Source organism: Notothenia coriiceps, unplaced genomic scaffold (assembly GCF_000735185.1).
Source record: "Notothenia coriiceps isolate Sejong01 unplaced genomic scaffold, NC01 NC01_scaffold00037244, whole genome shotgun sequence".
In the NCBI taxonomy this organism is placed as follows: Eukaryota; Metazoa; Chordata; class Actinopteri; order Perciformes; family Nototheniidae; genus Notothenia; species Notothenia coriiceps.
In genome coordinates, this window is record NW_011369945.1 from 24710831 (window position 1) to 24720378 (window position 9548).

The window sequence follows — 9548 nt, forward strand, 5'->3', positions numbered from 1 at the left end:
TTATAGTATATATATTTATATCTCTCTATCTCTATCTCTATCTCTATCTATCTATAGTTCTGCACTTAAAGAATAATATATATGTGTGTGTATATTTATTTATATATATAGTTCTGCACTTAAAGAATAATGTGTGTGTGTGTGTGTGTGTGTGTGTGTGTATATATAGTTCTGCACTTAAAGGTGTGTGGCTGGCTGGCTGGCTGGCTCCTAAAGAATAATATTTTTTAACCCTAACAGCTTTAGAACTGCCTTATTTTTCTAGAAGTGCAGTATTTGGGTTTCCAAGACCGATACTTTGAATTGGCATAATGTTATTTTGGCAATGTACTTGAAATGGAGCTTGGAGGACCGCAGTGCTTCCACATTAAAAATGTATTTTTTGTCATTGGCTAAATTTGTAGTATTGGTGTCTACATGCAGGGCTCTTTTGTACAACACGAAACTATTGATTTAGACCAGCAGAGGGCAGCTTCACACAACTAAACTGTGTTATGGTTTATTTTGTATTTAAAGGGGACAAGCCAATTGTAACTTCTATGTGAGAATTTATAGCTGTTATGCTTTTTGCAGGAAAAAGAACAATTTATCATTTCACAACTGAAAGCAGAAGGCTTGACTCCTCGTGATGAAGAAGGTAAGGATGCAGTTATCAACATGTAAATCTCAGTGTAAAAACATCCTGCATGCTTTTGCATAGAGATAACCTTCAGTCTGACAGACTGTAGTTGAGGTGACGTCGGTACCTTCTCCTGTGAGCAGTGTTTCATGAGGATTTTACGATGTCGCAGAGAAATTTGGGTCTTTTTCACCCAGGAAGCTTCAGGCTTCAGCCGACAATCCAAAGCTTCCTGGTTTTGCAAGAGCCAACAAATAAAACTGATGCTGAAGTCTGCAGTATTTGTTTTGATCTCCTTTTCTCTGTACAGCTCCCTTTTCACCTTTTTTATATCTCCATTCTTCTTCACTTGTGTCCGTCTTCTCTCCATACTACTCGTCTCATTTACTACTCATGTCCTTCCTTGCTCACTTTCTGTTATCCTCTTTTCATCATCTCACTTTTCTCTCCTTCCTCTAAATCTCCTTTCCTTACTCCTCATTTCCTTCCCTCTGTCCACCATTTTCCTCTTATTCCCTTTTCTATTTTTTTCCCTGTCTCCTTTCCCCATCCCATTTTCTCTTCATCAATCTTCTTTCCATAAATCTGTGTCTTCTTAATCTCCTTCCATCTGTCCTTAGTTGCTTCCTCCCTTACTCTGTTAATTGCTTTCTCACCTTTACCTCCTTCTTGTCTCCTCCCTATTTCTCCCCCAACTCCCCTCTGTGTTTCTTGATAATTAAAAGCACATTGAACAATGAGTATTTATGTAACATCTGGTGCTTTCTTTTATAAATGCATTGCATCTTACAAAGAATATAACCTTCTCCTCGGTCTCCTCCCCCCCTCAGGTCGGCGGCGCTCCCTGGACAGTGAAGTGATGGCCGTGTTTTACAAAGGCTTCTTGGACACAAACAGAGTACGACATTCGAGTTATAACAAGTGAGTTGTTTTGCAGCTGTGTATCTCCCATGGTGCCGCTGGGTGGGCGGGTAAAAAGGAGCTGTGGGCTTTAAAGACATTTATATAGTTATATTCTGTACTGTGTGTGTGTGTGTGTGTGTGTGTGTGTGTGTGTGTGTGTGTGTGTGTGTGTGTGTGTGTGTGTGTGTGTGTGTGTGTGTGTGTGTGTGTGTGTGTGTGTGTGTGTGTGTGTGTGTGTGTGTGTGTGTGTGTGTGTGTGTGTGTAGCACAACAAACATTGCAGGCTTTGAAGAGTGTGTGTGTGTGAATTAGCATTGCAAAGTGGCTGCCTTGTTTAAAGTTTGTTGCATTCTCCATAAATATGTTTTCTGCCCACACATCACCTCTGCTGCTGCACTTATTTTTCTTCTGTGTGGGCTTATTTCTTTGATTTAAACCACCTGACACAAACATTTACATTTCTTCCCTCTGGTATTATTGCACCCTTCGCTCAGTCTACTTAAAAGCTTTATCCAAATGTAATTTCAGTAAAATAAACCTTTATTTTATTGTACAGACACTAGATAATTTGAAGTCTTACTCTATCACTGAATTTACATTGAAAGCTTCCCCCCCTCGTTGTTTACAGTGAATGGTACCGACGTAACTTCACCATCACCATGCTCATGGCCCGCGTCGCTCTGAGGAACATCTGGAGGACTGTTACTAAAAGAAACAACAAGAATAACAGCACATCTACCACCTGATACACAAATAAAATATCTACCCACCCTCCTATCTTTGTTCTTACTGCATTTTTTTTTTTCTTCTGTACTGCTTCTTCATATTTGCTTCAAATTTCATGAGATATTCCTTTATTGGTTCCACAACAGGGAAATTTGCAGTGTTGCAGCACCAAATGGAAAGTGTAATGAGTAAATGGTAAAGAATTGCCAAAAAATGGTTGCTCTTGATATAAAATATATTTAGCTTGCATGATTAAGCTACCCCTCAATTACCATGGCTTAGTTCCATCTCTTTTTCATTGTAATATTGTGAAACATCATTTTCAAATATCAAAACCTTTTTCCCAAAATGCCTTCAATTAATATTTTTACAATAAATCGATAACAAAGGAAAGAAGATTAATTAAATAATACTATTGTTTAACAACATGTATTCTGAATGTATAACATGTTATACTAAATTGCTTTTCAGTGTGAGTCAAAGACATACAAATGTTTCACATTCTGAAATGTTAACCATTGACAAAAGTATTATCAGTTTATTCAAATCCCACTAAAAAGAGCAATTTAAGAACCCCCTATTGAATATGTAATAGTGCAGAGGAATGGTTTTGGAAAACTTCGAAGAGGAATATTAAAAATGTTAACAGTTGTGGACAGACGGTCATAACATTTGATACAAATGTATGATTTGTAGATTTATTCCATTGATACAAAATATAAATCGACATGAGTTGTTTAAATTAGCTTCGCCTTTACCAGTTGTAATATTAAAATGATGAAAACTTTACTGCACCAATAATTATAATACAATTACATAATTTAAGTTATATTATTGGGAAATACGACTTTCTGCATTATGTGCGGAGGTCGAAGAAGTACTCGGATCTTGTACTTAAAAAAGTAGAACTAACAGTGTAGGAATACTGTAACAAGTAAAAGTCCTGCATTCAAAATTGTACTAAATAAAAAGTACAAATGTTAGCATCATTATACTACTAAACTAATGATATCAAAAGTAAAATAACTCATGCAAATTGGTTAATATATAATATATTCTAATCATCTAGTCATTGAGTAGCAATACTTGAATTACTCACGTAAAGTACAAATCACTCAAAGTTGTACTCTCTCAAGTTTGAGGGACTTGGAAATTAGTTATTTTATACCACTGATAATTAGTATTTTTAGAATAAATCAAAGCCTATAGTTTTGTTAAGATTTTTACTTTCACTCGTATTTCTTCACTTTGGTACCGCTTCCTCTACCACCAGTATTTATTGGTTTACTAAAGTATATTGCTTTTAATAAATCTGGCAGCTGAGTTCGCACCACAGCTTCCCCTTTAATCCTGGCAGCAGGGATGACATCATTAGTAACCGAGGAAAGTGAGGGGGGCGCCGGGTAACGCCATTTTCACGCACCGCGCAGTCAGTCAGTCATCCAGCCAGTGGACCAGCGAGCTGTCAGCTTCACCGGCGACTCGTCAACTTTTAATTCAACCCCATGAAGTCGCCATCAAGTTAGTTTTACGGACTGCCATGGAATTTAAGGACAACATGGTTTTCTGTATTTATGGCTCCGACTAAAGCCAGTGTTTTGACAGTTAGCCGGTTAGCTATGTAGCTAGCTGGTCATTATATATTAACGGAGGTTGATGCAGTGAAACCCAGAGGAACATATCCCATTCGAAGACACTTTGGATATTGTGTTTTAAAAGTGACATACTCTATTTATCGGCTAGAGTTGTACCTTTAAAGCAACACCAGTTTCATTTAAAAAAGACGTGATTTGGACGTCAAAAAGGAGAGATAAATTGACGTTACATTGAAGCTACTTTGGAAACGGATGTCCCAGAGAACGGTAAGAATGGCTCCGTGTATTTCTTGGAACGGTCATAAACTAATTAACCACTTTCACTGAAATGTTCATATCATTTTGAGGTGTCATCTTGTGAAACAACAATACTATGAATTATTATATATTTTAATAGGTTTTAGAGATGGTTTTTCCTTTCATTTGTGGTCCGTGTTTACGTTCATTGCAGGAATTAGACGCTATAAGCACATTAACTGTCACTGAGTGCTAACCCAGGGTTAGCCCTGCAGTGCTTGTGTGACAGGGAGGTATTTTTGCTAACTGGTTCTTCAGGTTAATCCATTTGCTAGTGAAATATCTGGGGACAAAAGCAGCAGGAACAACAGGGGCATTGACTGAAAACATGCCTGGGAAGGATGCACTGGTTGGGCCACTGCAGCAACCCAAAAAGTCTTGATGTTTATCATGTGATAGTTATGTTGGATGTCCCTTTCATTGATATTCAAAGCGGGGTTGATGGCTCTGAAAGCTGCCTGTGTTGAGGAGAAGACAGGGACACTGGATCTCAGTGTGGGAATCACAGCTGGGAAACACTGAAAGGTGTTTTATGAATATCTGAGATTTAAGTCACAATGTGGGCTATATGAACTATTATTGGGCTACACAACCTTGGCAATTATTCATGTGTGCAATACTCTGCAATAACTATTCAATTGTGCAATATTCTACATAAATTATTAAACTGCAGTACTTTCATCACTGTTTTGCACTGTGCACTTTGAGCAAAAATCTGTTTAAGCAGTAACATTATTTTATAATATTAATGCACTACTGAATATGATTTAACATATTTTGTAGTACAGTGTGCACATGTTTACTCTTATTTTTGGTTTATTCAAGAGTATATGAAAATGGAGCAACTGTCACAAAATCCATTTTCACCTCAGATTTCTAAAGTATTCTGATGATAGAAATCTGAGGAGTACATATAAGGTTTTCTTTCTGAGTGTGTGAACCCTGCCCTGCAGTCATTAATATATAATCCATCCACAAAGGAGTAACTCTTGACAACCTGTAGCAGGGCTCCTCCTGCAGGATACCACCCCTCCACTCTCCTGGGACAGCTTGTTGTGTGGCTGAATCCCAGAAGGTTTTGTGTGTGTTGTTGGTTGAAAATGATAATCAAGTGTGGTCGCTGCAGATTTTCTTGTAATGCTGCAGGTCGGCTTGAGAAGCATAGAGCTCTTCTGCAGTTGCAGCATTTAAAGCAGCATAACATTTTAAGGTAATTGCTGCTAAAACATTGCAGATGCAGTACCTTTTTTATTTTACTGTTGTGTACTTTTACACATTGCACTTGCAGACTTAGTACTGGAATTTAATTCCAACCAGTACTGTTTTGTATATGATTTTTTTTTTATTGTAACATATTTTTTACAAGGGTTCTTTCACGTTGTGTCTGTAATGAGGAGACATGGTCTTACAGTAAGTACCAGGCTTCTATTGGCATTTCTGTACTGTTATTTCTTTTAACTTATTGGCCTGTACAGATATATAAATCTGCCGTAACCGAATGTCAGCCGATCTATACTAGTCTGGCTGATTTATGGCTTCGGATTCAATTAGATTTAACATAAAGGCAAAGGGTTTTAAACCTACATCATGCAGACATTAGAAAGAAAATGCTTTGCCTCGAAATTGTTTTTTTCTTCTTCGAGCTTGTGTCTTTGCAGCAGAAATACTTATTAAGAAAATACACTTAGTTGCCAGTCTATTCGGAACAACTAGCTCAAACGTATGGTCTCTTAAACAACAGTCCGGCAGTAAATACTTTTTTAAAGGTTATAATGTTTGGTTTGTTCAGTTTTTAATGAACTGTTTTGAAAATGTGTTGATCAAACTTTGCGGTCACTTTGAAGGCTGCAGTTTCTGCTTTTGTCACAATTAATCAATCTATTGTCAGAAAATTCATCAGTACTATTGTGATATTTGATAAATTGTCTTAAATGTTCCAGTTTCAGATCCTCTCATCAGATGACTGACTTATTTCAGAGTTTTAACACATCTCTTTTGATTAATCAAGAACATATTCTTCATCAATGATGAAACAAATGAACATCCAGCTCTTTCATAATGGCTCTGATGTAATCTGAATGATGAGAAATGAGGCTCTCAGCTTTGATGAATGTCTGGTGAAGAGTCACAGAAATGAATTACCTAATGAGAAAATAAGATAAGACTTTTATTGATTCTTCAAGGGGAAACTTAGATTAGAAGGCACTCCTTTTGGTAACACAGTCCTAAAGACTGAAATGTAATCTCTGCTTAGGCAAACCAGATATCAGAAATACATTCAGTATATTATCTCTGTAGATTTCAGGCTTGGAAGTGCTGCAGCGATGAGCTACTATGTCTCTGTACATCAGAGCATCTTCAACTACTTCACTGAACAATGATACATTAGTCTCTCGCCCAAAGCCCAAAACAGTCATTGATGCTCTTCATCTCAAGTGAGGGGTTTACCAGAAGTGAGCCTGCGACTCCTTTTTAAGAGATGACCCATAGTTCAAGATGATTTCATCAGGCAGTTATGTTCCTCTGTTGGATACATTTGAATCAGATGTTTTCACACTTTTAATTGTGTTGCCTGTAGGACCTCCTGAGACACCGAACATCAGTTCATTATTGATATGAATACTTGTAGTTTGCTCTGCTTCAGCCCTGCAGTGTCATGTCTCCGCTGCCTGATTTGTTAACCCCTTTCTGGGTGTCTGAAGTTAATGTGTCGTCACATGATACACTTGTAAAGGCTTCATAGTTGAGTTAAACTGAGGGAGAAGTGACATTGAGAACGGCCTCATATGAAATCTGTAGTACAAAAGCAACAGCACAAGATGTATGTGAGCAACTTTGATCAACTTGAAGAGGCTTTCATCAAAGTATCACTTGACTACTGCTTCTTGTATTTGCAGATGTTATAGTGTCTGTCAGCTTGTGGTTTTTGTTTTTAAGGACACCATCATTACTGTTTGGTCTTCACTCTCACAGCTCTCATCAGGGCTTTTGTCAGCAAAAAAAGTGCTGATGAACCCATTTAACACCACTGGGCTTAAACTAAAAAGTAAACAGACACAGCTGGAAAGTAGCTAGTTAAGAAAGTGGATTAAATAGCAGTGAACTAGAAAACACACCCTTAAAGGAAAGTGAGTACTGGACTTGAATTAGTTAAGTGGATAAAAACACGTCTCTGAATGAATCCTGATGAGGCTCCAGGAAAATTGGGAACTTTTTATAATTGCAAACAATCACTATATCAAATCAAAAGATCATGACATGTCAGTGTTTGCAGTTTGATTGGGAACCTGAGTGGACAAAACGTTTCTTTAATCACGTTTAAAGTGTCAGTCATTGAGAACGTTGTCTTATAGTTTTGTAAATGTTCTATTAACACATTTGTCTTTAATGCGGTAAACAACATGTTTACCGCATTAAAGACTTTACTTCTGTATGCTGCACTTTTGTTTTCAACTGTGGTAATCACAGCTAGTGTTGTTAACTACCCTGCCACGTTTCTAAAGCTATTTTTACCAAACAAAGACAGTAAAAACCAAATGCAAAACATGTTTTCATTGACGGGATACAGGTAGAACAACTGTTGCATTCTTGAATCATGGATAGAAAGCATGTAAACAAACGCCAATATATGTTATACTCGGAAAGATAGAGAACATTTGACTTTGAGAGGCTCTTTCAGACTCTTCTAGTTCTTTAATGTGGATGTGAATCACAGTTCCTATCTGCCCACACATCGCTGACTAAGAGTATTGCCACGCAGTTCTGCTCTTCCTGCTGCTCCTCAGGCATAAAGCCTAGAGCAAGCACTCGATGTTCCTCTTCTTCCTTGGCCCCAAACACAACCCACCCCTCCTCATTCATACCCTACAATTCTCCCCATCACCATGCTTTAACCTGCTTACTGTACACGAGGAGCTGCAGCGTCCCCGGGCTCTCCCTGTCAAGCCAGCTATCTACATTTCAAAAGTAGTTTCTGTGCCTTCCCCCTGTGGCGCTTTGTGCTCCGAGACTCATCTGATGCCAAAAATAAAAGACTGTTGGGTCGGAGCAGGAAAAAAGAAAAAGCTTGTGCTGTCACTTTCACTTCTGTATTACACAGCCTGCTGGGTTGTTGCAGTTAAGGATAGTTGAGCTTCCTCTGTGTTTATAATGTATAAAACAGTGATTTCTAATTTAATATAGTGCGTGTGCCTTTCAATAATCCAGTCCAATAGGTTTCAAAGTGTAAGAACAACTTTTATTTTGATAGCTACATCTGAAAGAATAGTATTTTCCCCCCCGTTGTGAGCGGTGCAACAATGTCTACTTGTCGGCCATCAGGGAGTTGTAGCTGTATTAATTATAATTGGCATGTTCTCAATGTACTGATAGAGTATTACTAGTGACCCAGCAGACCTTCTGTTCTCTGCAACATCATTGAACACTTGTAATGAATGCTCATTACCGGCCTACATTGTAACGTTTTTGGGTGGTGGCTGTTGAAAATTCAAATCTGACAGATATTGCTGTTGTTATTAGCAGATGATATTGCTTGTTGTATTTCTCATAGATCCCTTGTTAGTTATTTCCTAATGACTTATCAGTAAAGATATCCTCCAAGCTAGTTCGTATGAGAATGTAAAAGGGAGTTTGTCACTGTTTTTGACATTTTATTAATCACATAATGACTGAATCAATAAAACAATCAACAGATTAATACTGAAAATAGTAGTTAGTTGCAGCGTTTATTTGAAACTGATGTTGATTCGGAGCTACAACAGGATAATCACTCTAATCTGTTTGCCTACGATATCACTCAGTCCCTCTGAAAATACATCGGGGCTGATCAGCCGCAGTTTGCTATCTATTTTTCACTGAAAGTCCCCTCACGCTGCTCACCTGGAGCTGCTGTTTTTCCATATTCTCCTGCACACAGTTTCCTGCCCCGCTGTCAGCTGATAGGCTGCAGGCGTGTTGCTGAGTCACATGGAGCGATAGGAGCTAAGGCTCTTCCGAATTCTGCTCGCTCGCTCCTTAAATATTGTTATTCACACTTGAACTGAAATGGTAACCTAAAGCAGTTCAGGACACGTCTATCACCGCAGCTTTTATACTCAGGTTGGGCAAGCTGTTTTTATTATTGCAAAATGAAGGGTAACATTTACGTAAGTCTGCCGCACCAAAGATTACATTTCAGTTCTTTCACACAGCAATGAAACATAACATCTGAGTGTTTCTGTAATTATTCTGTGTGTGTGTGTGTGTGTGTGTGTGTGTGTGTGTGTGTGTGTGTGTGTGTGTGTGTGTGTGTGTGTGTGTAAAGGCACCTGTCTATGTGTAAAGTAGAGGGAGTGTGTGTCATTAGCGTGTGAGTGTGTATGTTAAACATGCATGTAAGTGAGAGGTATGAATGCTGGTATATTGTTATT

At 38.1% G+C, this 9548-nt stretch overlaps 1 protein-coding gene and 1 long non-coding RNA gene across 2 annotated transcripts in view; both read left to right on the plus strand.

Annotated features, from left to right (window-relative positions):
- Positions 1–534: 534 nt before the first annotated feature.
- LOC104965072 (uncharacterized) lies at positions 535–2299 on the plus strand. The gene is made up of 3 exons (XR_800511.1): positions 535–637; positions 1450–1540; positions 2151–2299. It is a non-coding gene; the product is annotated as an uncharacterized lncRNA (long non-coding RNA).
- A 1347-nt stretch (positions 2300–3646) lies between these two features.
- LOC104965453 (kinesin light chain 1-like) overlaps positions 3647–9548 on the plus strand; it is a 22314-nt gene continuing 16412 nt past the window's right edge. The window contains exon 1 of the mRNA XM_010794409.1: positions 3647–4110. The gene's annotated coding sequence lies outside the window, so the exon portion shown is untranslated. The remainder of the gene's footprint in view (positions 4111–9548) is intronic.